Below are 14,937 nucleotides of genomic sequence, written 5' to 3' on the forward strand. Positions count from 1 at the left end.
TCACTGTGATAGTCTTAGAGATAGGCACATAATCCAGTTTGTGCTATTGAGATTCATGCTCAAGAATCAATAGTTTGTTGCTAAACTGTGTTAAATGAAATTTATAGGAGGCCATTGGGTGGAACTGAGCTCTTCTTGCACTAGGCTTAACAGAGAAAACCAAAATGGAGTTACTCATACCGAAGTTTCCACCAAGCCAAAACTAAGCTATTCATCCGATCTTCCAAGAAATCAGGCAAGAAAGAGATAATAGCCAAATCCCCAAACAGGCCTGTTTTGGGAAGCATGATGAGGCAGCCCCCTCTGCTTTAACCTTTATAAGGAAAGTAACTTTGTAACAACCAATCAGTTTTTGTTCTGTTTCTGCATTCTTCAGCCATTTTCTGCTTATAAAGTCAAATTTCTCAGCTCAACTCATCTGAACACTCATTCTATCTTATAGAATGGGTTGTTACCCAATTCTAGAATTGCAAATAAAAGCCAATTCGACCTTTAATCTAAATTTGTTGTAATTTTGTCTTTTGATAGCTGATAGAAGATAAGCTTGAAGGAGCTGTTATTCACCTTGCCTTAAGGGGAGACACTGTGTGAGAATGAAGTCACTACTGAAGACAATGAAATCAAGAAATGGAGAGAGATTCCACACCACCTAACTTAGGCACCTCAATCCAGCTATGTCTGAAATCCTTACATAAATACTTTTAGTTATATGCCACTAAAAGTCTCATCTTTAAACTTCTGGCTCACAAATGCCAGTCTAAGATGGAAGATTTACTATTCCCTAGTAAGATGAGAAAAATTTCATTTACAAGACTTCTTTATTCTGAGCTTATATCTTTCCTAATTTTTGGTATTAGAGTATTTATGAATTGATGGTGATAATGGATAACAATTGTATTTTACCAATTGTCCTTAATAGAAAATTAGAAAGTTAGTCCAAAATAGAAAGTAGTCAGGCATGGTGGCTCATGGCTGTAGCCCCAATACTTTGGGAGGCTGAAGAAGGAGGATCACATGAGCCCAGGAGTTGAAGACGAGCCTGGGCAAGATGGTGAAACCCCATCTCTATAAAAAATTTAAAAATTAGTCAGGCATAGTGGTACATGTCGGTAGTCTCAGTTACTCAGGAGACTGAGAAAGGAGGATCACTTGAGCCCAGGAGGTCAAGGCTGCAGTCAGCTGTGATTGTGCCACTGCACTCCAACCTGGGCAGCAGAACAAGACCTTATCGGAAAAAAAAAAAAAAAAAAGGAAAGTTGGTGGGCCCTTTATCTATCCCTCCATTAAAAAAAATTAGGTCATTTTGTAGGTCATAAGCATGATGATTGGTTTTTCATGCTCATGTGTGAGATGTACCTCCCTCAAATCTTGCTACAACATTGGTCATGTACCAATGTTTGACACTAAAAAAAAATTATTGGCTTGTAAAATAAAAGCCTTCTATAAACTACAGTGTGTTTAAAATACTATATTTGGATATTTTTAAAAAGAACAAAATTGTGGTCACTTTATTTCTTTGTTTATTTATTCTTCATCTGATTCCAGAAAGGATTTAAGGAAACTCACTCAATTCCTTTGATCTAGTGCCCAGGATGGACTTCACCCCAAAGAGCTCACATGGGACAATCTAAAAGGAAGTCAGAGATGCCTTTTCTCCCTCCTCCTGCGGGATGAGCATGGATCCAAGGGGTGACTTGCTTTGCCTCCTCCCTGAAACTCTGCAAGGGGAGGCAGGCAGCGTAACAGCAGAAACAAGCAATGCCTTTTCTGTTTTGCTCTTCCTGGGTTGGTGGCCACCTATCCCTTAATGGCTCCAGGCCCTGCTTCTTAGGTGATGCTACACCCCACCTGCAGCAGGGCCTGGTGGGGTGGGGGTGAAGGGGTGCAGGAAGTATGTGAACAGAATGAAGGTGGGAGAAAGGATTCACGAGTAGCAGCGTGGTGAGGGAAAGCATAAGAGACAGTGGGGGTAGGGGAAGCCTTTATAAGTAGTGAGATTTAACTTCTGGGAGCAGGGAGAGAAGTGATGTTTGCTTAGGCGTTTGCTCAGGGGGAATGTTTACTCATGGTTAAACCCAGAATGCAGTTAGTGTTAAAGTAGAAATGAAGCTGCATTCCAGGCAGGAGGTGGGCATGATGGAATACAGGGTGTGTGTTGAGTGTGTGTATGAGACAAATTGTGGTACCACATGTGTAAAGATGATGCTCTAGACACAGGAAGTCTAACTTCTCCAGTTCGGATGGCAGATTTGTACCAAGTCATGCTGTCCTACTTTCTACATCCTTGCTTTTGAGACGGCTGGTTGGGTTTAGGGGTGTTTTCTGTGGCCATGGAAAAAGTGAATCTTACTGGCTCACTTATTAATAGACTCAATGTGGTCTGGATGCTACACTGTCTTGGACCTGTGCTGAGTTAGACTTCTAGCACATCGAGATCATAAATCAGGAAACTGAGCATGCACACACACCCCCTTACTTTCAAGAGATGCAGTTGCTAGAACCAGGTGGGCTCTTCCCTGCCACAGAGCTCCTGGGTTTGCTATTTGAGTGGCTGCAGCTGTGTCTGGGAGGCTGGTGCTCCTGCCTCATCCCGGGCCCCAAGAGGACGAGGATGCCCAGGTCTATAGCCATGGCTTGGGCAGTTGCAGCAGCACCTGGGGAGCTCCTGCCCCAACTCGGAAAGGATGGGACTCCCACTTGTCCCTGGCTCCCGCTGGCTCTATGGAGCTTGCAGCCCCAGCTGCACCTCCCTGCTGCAGCCGGTGTGATGGCAGCAGCCACTCCAGATGGCCCGCCGATGCCATCATAAGCACATGGTGGGTTTCTCTGGCAACCAGACCCATCCTGAAGCTATCTAGGGGCTTTCAGCTACCAGTCGTCTTATTAACATAAACTCAGGTGTAATTGAAATTCAGGGCCTTGTTATGGGTGACAAAAGAGCTCCTATCACCTCTGTCATTCAGGAAGTTACAAGGGTTTTAGAAGTTGTATGCCAGGGGACAAAGACAAAATATGTATTTCTTAATAGGTCTGCTAAGTTAGGTTTATCATAAAGCTGCCTCCTTACATAGCTTAAATTCAGTGTAAAGATTTTGCCATACATAGTGAACTATAACCTTATTGGACACATAAGCAGACTGTAACCTATTCTTGTGCCAATCACTGAATTTAAGCCAATCAAAGGTGGCCAACTATTCAAAACGTGTCCAAATAAGGCAAATGCAAAGCTGTAACCAATCCAACTGTTTCTGTCCCTCACTTTCCTTTTTCTGCCTGTAAGTCTTTTTTGACTGCGCAGCTGTGCAGGAGTCTCTCTGAAACTATTTTGCTTTGAGGGCTGCCCGATTTGCAAATCATTCTTTGCTCAATAAACTCTCTGTTAAATTTAATTTGCCTAAGGTTTTCTTTCTTTTTTTTTTTTTTTTGAGATGGAGTTTCGCTCTTGTCACCCAAGCTGGAGTGCAGTGGCGCAATCTCAGCTCACTGCAACTTCCGCCTCCCGAATTCAAGCAATTCTCCTGCCTCAGCCTCCTGAGTAGCTGGGATTACAGGCGCTTGCTGCCACATCCGGCTACTTTTTGTGTGTGTGATTTTTTTAGTAGAGACAAGGTTTCGCCATGTTGGGCAGGCTGGTCTCAAACTCCTGACCTCAAGTGATCCGCCTGCCTCGGCCTCCCAAAGTGCTGGGATTACAGGCGTGAGCCACCGCACCCGGCCCTAAGGTTTTCTTTTTAACAGATGGTGTCAGAAATGGGATCTGAAGTAGAGCTTCTAGCCCCCACCAGGGGCACTGAGTGACCAAACGAGGTACCCACCAGATTCTTTTTGTCCATCGCTGTCTCTCACAACTGGGGATCATGGGTGTCTTCTGTCTCCGATTCTGAAGCTCTATGAGTTTGTGTTCTGAGCTATCTGTTTGAGTGAATTTTTGATATGAATTGGGCTTGGAAGTTGTGATATAAACTGAACTAGGTCTAGGATCAGATTGCACGCAACAGTTAACTGGCTTTGATCCAATTAGAGGCCTCAGATGTCTGACTGGGTCAGAGAGAAACTGGCAGTACATGGTAATAGTACGGAGGCTGTGAACTTCAGCTTTTAGAAATTCACAGAGATTTTTTGTGTTGTAGTATTCCTTTTGTTTCCTTTTCCTGCACACTTAGGTAGAAAGAAAAGCATTAGCTAAGTTAATCAAAGGGATCTGAGAGTTAAAGACAAGATCCAAAGTAAAAATGGTGGTCCTTGGCCAGGCGCGGTGGCTCACGCCTGTAATCCCAGCACTTTGGGAGGCCAAGGAAGGCAGATCACCTGAGGTCGGGAGTTCAAGACTGGCCTGACCAACATGGAGAAACCCCATCTGTACTAAAAATACAAAATTAGCTGGGCGTGTTGCCGCATGACTGTAATCCCAGCTACTCAGGAGGCTGAGGCAAGAGATCACTTGAACCTGGAAGGCGGAGGCTGTGGGTGAGCCAAGATCGTTGCCATTGCACTCCAGCCTGGGCGACAAGAGTGAAATTCCATCTCAAATAATAATAATAATAATAATAATAATGTGGTCCTTTACTACTGAAGAACATAGTACCCCACCTTCCAGCTATGCTTACCTATACATGCATAAATATTAGGCCGTTGGGCCCGGCATGGTGGCTCATGCTTGTAATCCCAGCACTTTGGGAGACCGAGACAGACAAATCACGAGGTCAGAAGTTGGAGACCAGCCTGGCCAACATGGTGAAACCCTGTCTCTCCTAAAAATGCAAAAAATTACCTGGGTGTAGTAGCAGGCACCTAAAATCCCAGCTACTCGGGAGGCTGAGGCAGGAGAATCGCTTGAACCCAGGAGGCGGAGGTTAGCAGCAAACACAGAAATGGCAAGATCTTGCTAAAAGTAATACAAAATTACAACATTTCAAATGAATACTGCACTTTAAAAAGTGCATTTAAAAATGAGGGCCCCAGGCTGGGCATGGTGGCTCTCGCCTGTAATCCCAGCACTTTGGGAGACTGAGGCAGGAGGATTGCTTGAGCCTAGGACTTTGAGACCAGCCTGGGCAATATAGTGAGATCTTGTCTCTACAAAAAATACAAAACAATTAGCGGGGTGTGATGCACATACCTGTAGTCAGAGCTACTCAGGAGCCTGAGGTGGGAGGATCTCTTGAGCCTAGGAGATTGAGGCTGCTGTGAGCTGTGGTCACACCACTGCACTTCAGCCTGGGTGACAGAAGAAGGCCCTGTCTCAAAAAAAATAGTTTAAAAAAATGAGGGCCCCAGAATTAGTTTCATCCAGAGATAAGTATTGATGTACAGAAACTTCTGAAAAGATTTCGATATTTTAATTGCTTTTTTTTTTTTTTTTGAGACAGTCTTGCTTTGTCACCCAGGCTAGAGTGCAGTGGCGTGATCTCGGCTCACTGCAAGCTCCACCTCCCAGGGTCATGCCATTCTCCTGCCTCAGCCTCTCAAGTAGCTGGGACTACAGGCACCCACCACCACGCCCGGCTAATTTTTTTGTATTTTTAGTAGAGTCAGGGTTTCACCATGTTAGCCAGGATGATCTTGATCTCCTGACCTCGTGATCCACCCACCTTGGCCTCCCAAAGTGCTGGGATTACAGGCGTGAGCCACCACACCCAGCCAATATTTTAATTGCTTTTTAAAAAATATCTGGTTGGGCGTGGTAGCTCACGCCTATAATCCCAGCACTTTGGGGAGGCCGAGGTCGGTGGATCACCTGAGGTCAGGAGTTCAAGACCAGCCTGGTCAACATGGCAAAACCCTCTCTCTACTAAAAACCACAAAAATTAGTCAGGCATGGTGGCAGATACCTGTAAATCCAGCTACTTGGGAGGCTGAGGCAGGAGAATTGCTTGAGGCCAGGAGGCGGTGGTTGCAGTGAGCCGAGATCATGCCATGGCACTCCAGCCTGGGTGACAGAGTGAGACTTCATCTCAAAAAAATAAAAATAAATAAATTAATTAAAAATTTAAAAGATATTTATATGTTGTAAAAATGCCAATAAACAAAATAGTTTAAAAGTAAATAATTGGTTGGGCGTGGTGGCTCACGCCTGTAATCCCAGCACTTTGGGAGACTAAGGTGGGCAGATCACTTGAGGTCAGAAGTTGAAGACCAGCCTGGCCAACATGATGAAACCCCGTCTCTACTAAAAATACAAAAATCAGCTGGGCGTAGTGGTACACGGTCTGTAGTCCCAGCTACTTGAGAGGCTGGGACTACAGACCGTGGCACAAGAATCGCTTGAACATGGAAGCAGAGGTTGCAGTCAGCTGAGATGGCACCACTACACTTCAGCCTGGGTGACTAAGCAAGACTCTGTCTCAAAAAAAAAAAAAAGTAAATAATAAAACAAAGGGGGAAAAAAAGACTGTTTATAAAGAGTAAATAAAAGGCTTATGTGGCTAATCGATAAGAAGAGTTAAATCTTTGTAATTCCAGCACTTTGGGAGGTCAACACAGGAGGATCGCTTGAGCCCAGGAGTTTAAGACCAGCCTGGGCAACAAAGTGAGACATTGTCTCTACAAAAAATTTAAAACTTAGCCAGGCATGGTAATGTGTGCCTGTAGTCCCAGCTACTCAGAGGCTGAGGTGGGAGGATTGCTTGAGCCCAGGAGGTCAAGACTGCAGTGAGCCATGATCTTATCACAGCAGTCCAGCCAAGCAACAGAGCAAGATTCTGAGAAGAAGAAAGAAGAAAGATCAAAGAGGGAAGAAGAAAGAAGAAGGAAAAGAACAAGAAGAATTTAATCTGCTCATCCTTTGGCTTAGTTACTATCAGGCCTGAGATAGGATACTTCCCTTGACCCTCACCCTCTTCGTGGGTGGGGCAGGAATTGGAGTGGTTCGTTTCACTTAGCCTGCAGTCCTTGGATGGCTAAGTGTTAACAGCTCAGTGAAGGGTCAGGGTGACAGGCTCCTGCAGCTGCCTTTTTGACACCCAAGTTCTTTTTCAGTGTCCAGGAAGAATCAGATCACATGAACTGTTTGAAGAGTGGCTCTCAGCGGCATGGGGAGCTGGAAAGGGGATGGTGCAGGAAGAAGGTGATCTTTCCCTGGAGCCGTACCATCTGAAGTTAGCTACATCTATTTGTAGTCTCCAATGCTCAGCTGCTTGCTTCTCTGTTTGCTGCTCAGCTGCTTGTATCCTGAGGCTTAGCAGCTTGCGTTCTGGACCACTTTCATTGGCTGTTCATGATGCTCTTTCTTTTTTCTGCCAACTGGTCTGGTTTTTATGGACACAGGATAGGCGGTAGGGTGGGCCAAAAAGGCAATCATTTGGGTGGAAAAATAGGGTCAGTTGTTTTCACTTAGGGCAGAGGTTCCAGGCTTAAGAGTGGAGTTTAGCCAGGAGGAGGTCCTGAGAACATTTGCCCAGGGTGGTCGGGCACAGCTTGGTATTATACATTTTAGAGAGGCATGAGACATCAATCAAATACATTTAAGAAATACACTGGCTTGGTCCAGAAAGGTGGAACAACTCAAACCAGGGTGGGGCTGCCAGGCTATAGGTGAATTTAAACATTTTCTGGTTGACAATTGGTTGAGTTTGTCTAAAGACCTGGGATTGATAGAGAGGGAATGTTCAGGTTAAGATAAAGATTATGGAGACCAAAGTTCTTTTGAAGTCTTATAGTGACTACCCTTAGAGGCAACAGATGACAAATGTTTCCTATTCAGATTTAGTTCATCTCTGTAGGATATTTTTGCCTGGATTTACTGGTCAGACAGAAATGTATTTTAGGGTAAAATATTTTGACCTTCTTTGTCTTGTAATGTTATGCCAGAGTCAGGTTGGAAAGTAAATCACGATATTTTTGCCTGGATGTACTGGTCAGACAGATGTAAGCTCTCTCTGCTACATGTTTTAAAGTCATACTAATGCTGCTTCTTAATATTTTTGATACTTGTTTGATTTAACTGTGAGCTTATTATTTTGGTTTTGAGCCTCTGGATTCTGGGGTCTGGATGAGTGGTCACGGTGAAACTGCCTTTGCAAAATATGACAGTAAGAGACCAGGAGTGGTGGCTCATACCTGTAATCCCAACACTCTGGGAGGCCAAGGCGAGTGGATCACTTGAGGCCAGGAGCTTGAGACCAGCCTGGCCAACATGGTGAAACCTAGTCTCTAATGAAAATACAAAAATTAGCCAGATATGGTGGCACATGCCTGTGGTCCCACCTATTCAAGAGGCTGAGGCAGGGGAATTGCTTGAGCCCAGGAAGCAGAGGTTGCAGTGGGCCAAGATCATGCCACTGCACTCTAGCCTGGGTGACAGAGCGAGACTCCATCTCAAAAAAAAAAAAAAAAAACAAAACAACAACAACAAAAAACATGACAGTAAGATAAATCTGGCATAGTTGACTCTGTCTTCCTTCTGTCCTCCAAGCTGTCCTTGGTTATTTCTGGGCATAGGCCAAACTAACTTTGGTGGGAATTTAGTTTACACTTTAAAGAAAGGATGGTAATAGTCCCTCCCTAAAACTTACCCACTCCTTGCTCAGAGACTGAAACCTACCTTTTTAAAACTAATGAAAGGGCACAAGACTAGTATCATGGGAGGGGCTTGAATTCTGCTAAGACATAGGCATAGTTTCTTTTGTTTTGTTTTGCTTTAGAGACAGAGTCTTGCTCTGATGCTCAGGCTGGAGTGCGGTGGTGCAATCATAGCTCACTTTAATCTTGAACACTTGGGCTTAACTGATCCTCCCACCTTAGCCTCCCAAGTAGTTGGGACTATAAGTGCATACCACCATGCCCTACTTATTTATTTATTTATTTATTTATTTATTTATTTATGTATTTATTTATTTTTGTAGAGCCAAGTGTGTTAGGCTGCTCTTGCATTGCTATAAAGAAAAACCAAAGACTAGGTAATTTATAAAGAAAAGAGGTTAACTGGCTTATGGTTCTGCAGGCTGTACAGGAAGCATGGTACTGGCCTCTACTCAGCTTCTGAGGAGGCTTCAGGGATTTCACATAATGATGAAAGCAGGAGCAAGAGAGAGTGGGGAGGGAGGTGCCGTATACTTTTAAACAACCAGATCACATGATAACTCACTCATTATCATAAGGACTCCAGCAAGGCATGAGGGATCTGCCTCCCTAACCCAAACATCTCCCACCAGGCCCTGCCTCCAAAATTGTGGATTACATTTCAAACTGAGATTTGGTGGGGACACATATCCAAACCATATCACCAGGGTCTCACATTATTTCCCAGGTTTGTAGGTGTAATTTCAATAATCCCTTACTGCTCAGGAGTCACGTGGCCAGAAGGTACAAGATTTGGAACTTCCCCAATTGCTCCTATAGAAAACATCACAGGCCGGGCGCGGTGGCTCAAGCCTGTAATCCTAGCACTTTGGGAGGCCGAGGCGGGCGGATCACAAGGTCAGGAGATCGAGACCATGGTGAAACCCCGTCTCTACTAAAAATACAAAAAATTAGCCGGGCGCGGTGGCGGGCGCCTGTAGTCCTAGCTACTCAGGAGGCTGAGGCAGGAGAATGGCGGGAACCCGGGAGGCGGAGCTTGCAGTGAGCCGAGATCGCGCCACTGCACTCCAGCCTGGGCAACAGCGTGAGACTCCGTCTCAAAAAAAAAAAAAAAAAAAAAAAAAAAAAGAAAACATCACTATTGTAGAACGTAAGGTTGATTTTCTTTAGATATCTTTCAGACTGACCCCACTCAGACTCATGACTCATGACTCAGCTGATCCTGTGGCCCCACCCAGAAGCAGACTCAGAGCAACAGGACAATTCTCCACACACCTGTGAGTGCATCTCCAGCCAATCATCAGCACCCATTCCCTAGCCCCCTGCCCACCAAAGTGTCCATAAAATCCCCTAACCTCCAAACCTTCAGGGAGACTGATTTGACGGATAACTCCAGTCAAATGGGCCAGGCTTGCATCAGTTAAACTTTTTCTCTACTGCAATGGGGTGGTCTCAATAAGTTGATTTTGTCTGTGCAGCAGGCAAGAACCACCTGTGCAGTGATTACAAAGGTGGGCCTGGGGTCATGTTCCCAGTGCCTAGACCACCAGCTGCAAGGCAGAGTCAAACTCAATTATGGTCCCTTTTCCCTGCCCCAGCTTTGCCTCCTACCTATTCTAGGAGGGCTTTGATCCTCCAGGTATCATCTTCATGCTCTGTCTTCTGTCTGGAGCTCTATACCTGGTATATAAATTTAGGACTCAGGCCCTGCCCTTCATAGTCCTTCTGGGTGCCACATGACTACATGAGACCCAGGACAACTAGGAAAGACATTGGGGAGGGTACCTGTGTCACAGTTTCAAAATTCTCTCTTTTTCTTTGAGACAGAGTCTTGCTCTATAGCCCAGGCTGGAGTGCAATGGTGTGATCTCAGCTCACTGCAACATCCACCTCCCAGGTAAAGAGATTCTCATGCCTCACCCTCCCAAGTTGTTGGGATGACATCCACCACCACACCCAGCTAATTTTTGGAGTTTTAGTAGAGACGAGGTTTCGCCATGTTGCCCAGGCTGGACTCCAACTCCTGAGCTCAAGGGATCCACCCGCCTTGGCCTCCCAAAGTGCTGGGATTACAGGCATGAACCACTGCACCCAGCCCAAAATTCTTTTCATTGTTTAAAATACTTGGCCAGGCAGGGCATGGTGGCTCATGCTTGAGATCAGGAGTTTGAGAACAGCCTGGGCAACATGGAGAAACCTTGTCTCTTCTAAAAATACAAAAAATTAGCTGGGCCTGGTGGCATGTGGCTGTAATCCCAGCTATTCAGGTAGCTGAGGGAGAATTGCTTGAACCTGGGAGGCAGAGGTTGCAGTGAGCTGACATCATGTCATTGTGCTCCAGCCTGAATGACAGAGCAAGGCTCTGTATCAAAAAGAAAAAAGAATAAAAAGGCCAGGTGCAGTGGCACATGCCTGCAATCCCAGCACTTTGGGAGGCCAAGGCAGGAAGATCACCAGAGGTCAGGAGTTCAAGACCAGCCTGGCCAACATGGTGAAACCCCCATCTCTACTAAAAATACAAAAAAATTAGCCAGGCTGGTAGTATGCACCTGTAGTCCCAGCTACTTGGGAGGCTGAGGCAGGAGAATCACTTGACCCCAGGAGGTGGAGGTTGCAGTGAGCCGAGATCACACCATTGCACTCCAGCCTGGGCAACAGAGCGAGACTCCATCTCAAAAAGAAAAAAAAATTAGCCAGGCAAGGTGGTGCACACCTGTAATCCCAGCTACTCAGGAGCCTGAGGCAGGACAATCACTTGAACCTGGGAGGCAGAGGTTGCAGTGAGCCGAGATAACACCACTGCACTCCAGCCTGGGTGACAGAGAGTGAGATTCTGTCTTAAAAAAAAAAAAAAAGATTGACTGGGCACAGTGACTCACATCTATAATCCCAGCACGTTAGAAAGCCAGCACTTTGGGAGATGGGCAAATTGCTTGAGCCTAGGAGTTGAAGACCAGCCTGGGCAACATAGAGAGAACCCCGACTCTATTAAAAAAAAATACAAAAATAAATTAGTTGGGCATGTGTGGTGGTGCATGTCTCTGGTCCCAGCTACTCGGGAGGCTGAGGTGGGAGGATTACCTGAGCCCAGGAGGTCGAGGCTGCAGTGAGCTGAGATAGCACCACTGCACTCCAGCCTGAGTGACAGAGTGAGAAACTGTCTCAAAAAATAAATACACACATATTAAGGTCAAAGATTAAGATTTCCTTGGTCGGGCCGGGCGTAGTGGCTCATCCCTGTAAACCCAGCACTTTAGGAGGCCGAGGCGGGCAGATCATGAGGTCAGGAGATTGAGACCAGCCTGGCCAACATGGTGAAACCCTGTCTCTACTAAAAAATACAAAAAATTAGCTGGGAGTGGTGGCAGGCGCCGGTAATCTCAGCTACTCGGGAGGCTGAGGAGAATCGATTGAACCTGGGAGGTGGAGGTTGCGGTGAGCTGAGATCGCGCCATTGCACTCCAGCCTGGGCAACAGAGCAAGACTCCATCTGGAAAACAAACAAACAAACAAAAAACCACAAACAAAAAAAAACTTTAATGCATTATGCCAAAAGTATGTTTTCACTAGGTTAAGAAAACTTTTCATGGTCCACTCACTGATCAAACTCTTCACAACCTGGGACTAAAAGATGGGTTCTTCTGAGAACATTAGAGAAAGACTACCTTTGTCACCCACATTGCAGCAAAACTTCTAAACCTTAAACTTTAGGTTCCTAATCTCACAACTCAGAAGGGTCCCTCCAGATTCTTAGAACTGTCCCCCTTTGGGGACCTTAATGTAAATCTGGCTGGGCATAGTGGCTCATGCCTATAATCCCAGCACTTTGAGAGGCTGAGGTGGGAGGATTGCTTGAGCCCAGGAGTTCAAGACCAGCCTAAGCAACATAGTAGGACTCTGTCTCTACAAAAACTTTAAAAGGCCAGGCGCGGTGGCTCACACCCGTAATCTCAGCACTTTGGGAGGCCGTGGAGGGCAGATCATGAGGTCAGGAGATCGAGACAATCCTGGCTAACACGGTGAAACCCTGTCTCTACTAAAAATACAAAAAATTGGCCGGGCATGGTGGCGGGCACCTGTAGTCCCATCTGCTCGGGAGGCTGAGGCAGGAAAATGGCGTGAACCTGGGAGGAGGAGCCTGCAGTGAGCTGAGATCGCGCCACTGCACTCCAGCCTGGGCGACAAAGTGAGACTCCGTTTCAAAAAAAAAAACTTAAAAAAGTTAGCCAGGCGTAGTGGCATGCTCCTGTAATCCCAGAACTTTGGGAGGCTGAGGCAGGCTAATACCTTGATCTCAGGAGTTCAAGACCACTCTGGCCAACATGGTGAAACCCTATCTCTACAAAAAATACAAAAATTAGCCAGCCACAATGGTACGCACCTGTAGTTCTAGCTACTTGGGAGGCTGAGATGGGAAGATTGCTGCAGCCTGGTAGTTCGAGGCTGCAGTGAGCTGGGATTGTGTCACTGCACACCAGCCTGAGCAACAGAGCAAACAAGACTGTTTCCAAAAAAAAAAAAAGAAAAGAAAAGAAAGAAAGAAAGCTACCCAGGGAAGTTTCTCCCTATAAGCAGACAGCATCCTAGATGTAGACGGCTATGTCCCAGGATCACAGATCAAGACTCCTCTGGTGTCATGAAACTCTTATCTCTCAGTTTTTTCTTTGCTTATGCCTCTATGAACAATAGAACTGAGAAAGAGGTCCCTTGTGTGCACTCATAGGGTATACTTTTATTTGTACATGGACAAACTTATCCCTTGATACATGGAAGGTAAGGAGGCAACATGGGCAAGAAATTTGAGTACCTTTGTTGCTCCATAATCAGTCAGAAACAGGACGTTGGACTTCTCTTAACCCACATCGTAGGTTAAGAGAACACTTTTGTTTTTGTTTCCTTTCAGAATTCAATATGAAAGCTTAAAGCTGCCTTCTTACGTATTTTAAGTTCAGCCTAAAGGGTTTTTTTGTACATAGTGAACTGTAACCAAAATGTGTAAACAGGCTGTAACCTTACTATTGTACCAATCTTTGAGTTTTGACCAATCAAAGGTGGCCAACTGTTCAAACTGTGTTCAAATAAGGCAAACATCAAACTATATCCAATCCAGCTGCTTCTGTACATCACTTCTGTTTTATGTACATCACTTTCCTTTTTCTGTCCACAAAATTTAGACCACACAACAGCGCCAGAGTCTCCCTGAACTTATTCTGGTTTGGGTGTTACCTGGTTCACAAATCATTCTTTGCTCAATTAAAAATTGTTAAATTTAATCTGTCTAAGGTGTTTTTTTGTTTGTTTTGGTTTTTTTTTTTTTTTGAAATAACAGAAAATGTAGGTTTTTCTTTTTCTTTTCTTTTTCTTTGAGACTCAGTCTCGTTCTACGGCCCCGGCTGGAGTGCAGCGGCGCGATCTTGGCTCACTGCAGCCTCCGCCTCCCAGGTTCAAGCAATTCTCGTGCCTCAGCTTCCCTAGTAGCTGGGATAACAGGCACGAGGCACCATACCTGGCTAATTTTTGTATTTTTAGTAGAGACAGGATTTCACCATGTTGGCCAGGCTGGTCTTAAACTCCTCACCTCATGATATGCCCGCCTCAGCCTCCCAGAGTGCTGGGATTACAGGCGTGAGCCACTGCACCTGGCCGAGGTTTTTCTTTTCTTTTTTTTTTTTTTTTGAGACGGAGTCTCGCTCTGTCGCCCAGGCTGGAGTGCAGTGGCCGGATCTCAGCTCACTGCAAGTTCCGCCTCCCGGGTTCAGCCATTCTCCTGCCTCAGCCTCCCGAGTAGCTGGGACTACAGGCGCCCGCCACCTCGCCCGGCTAGTTTTTTGTATTTTTTTAGTAGAGACGGGGTTTCACCATGTTAGCCAGGATGGTCTCGATTTCCCGACCTCGTGATCCGCCCGTCTCGGCCTCCCAAAGTGCTGGGATTACAGGCTTGAGCCACCGCGCCCGGCCTTTTTTTTTTTTCATATTTAAATCCATATTTATTAAATAGCCCTTCTTTTTCATTCAGGAGATACCAGAAGGGCCCAGGTCCTGGTGCACAGCAAAGCTTCTCATTCTGGAAGCAGAGAACCTGGCACCCAAACCTAGGGCCAGAGGTCTGTCAGACCCATAGGCCAGGCCCAGAACTGGAAATTCCTGACTCCTTCCAGAAGGGCAGCAAACAAGGTTTCAAACTTGCTCAATTAAGGTGCCAAGACTTGCATTCAAATTCAGCTCCACTCATCAGCAGATGTATTAACACAGGCAGGCCTCATCCCTGCACAGGTTCCAAGGAACAGCCTAGCAGCCACTGAAGGTATCTTCTCTCAGGTCAGGTCCCCTCTAGCTCCTCAGGATTGCTCTGTAGGATTGCTCTCAGGCATCTCAGGATTGCTGCTGTAGAAACACTGAGGGATGGCAGGTACTCTT

At 45.8% G+C, this 14,937-nt stretch overlaps 1 non-coding gene across 1 annotated transcript; it reads left to right on the forward strand.

The window, feature by feature from the left end:
- Positions 1-1,297: 1,297 nt before the first annotated feature.
- LOC123567022 (small nucleolar RNA U13) lies at positions 1,298-1,403 on the forward strand. The gene has a single exon (XR_006689731.1). It is a non-coding gene; the product is annotated as a small nucleolar RNA U13 (small nucleolar RNA).
- Positions 1,404-14,937: the final 13,534 nt, after the last annotated feature.

Source organism: Macaca fascicularis, chromosome 9 (genome assembly GCF_037993035.2).
Source record: "Macaca fascicularis isolate 582-1 chromosome 9, T2T-MFA8v1.1".
Classification (NCBI taxonomy): domain Eukaryota; kingdom Metazoa; phylum Chordata; class Mammalia; order Primates; family Cercopithecidae; genus Macaca; species Macaca fascicularis.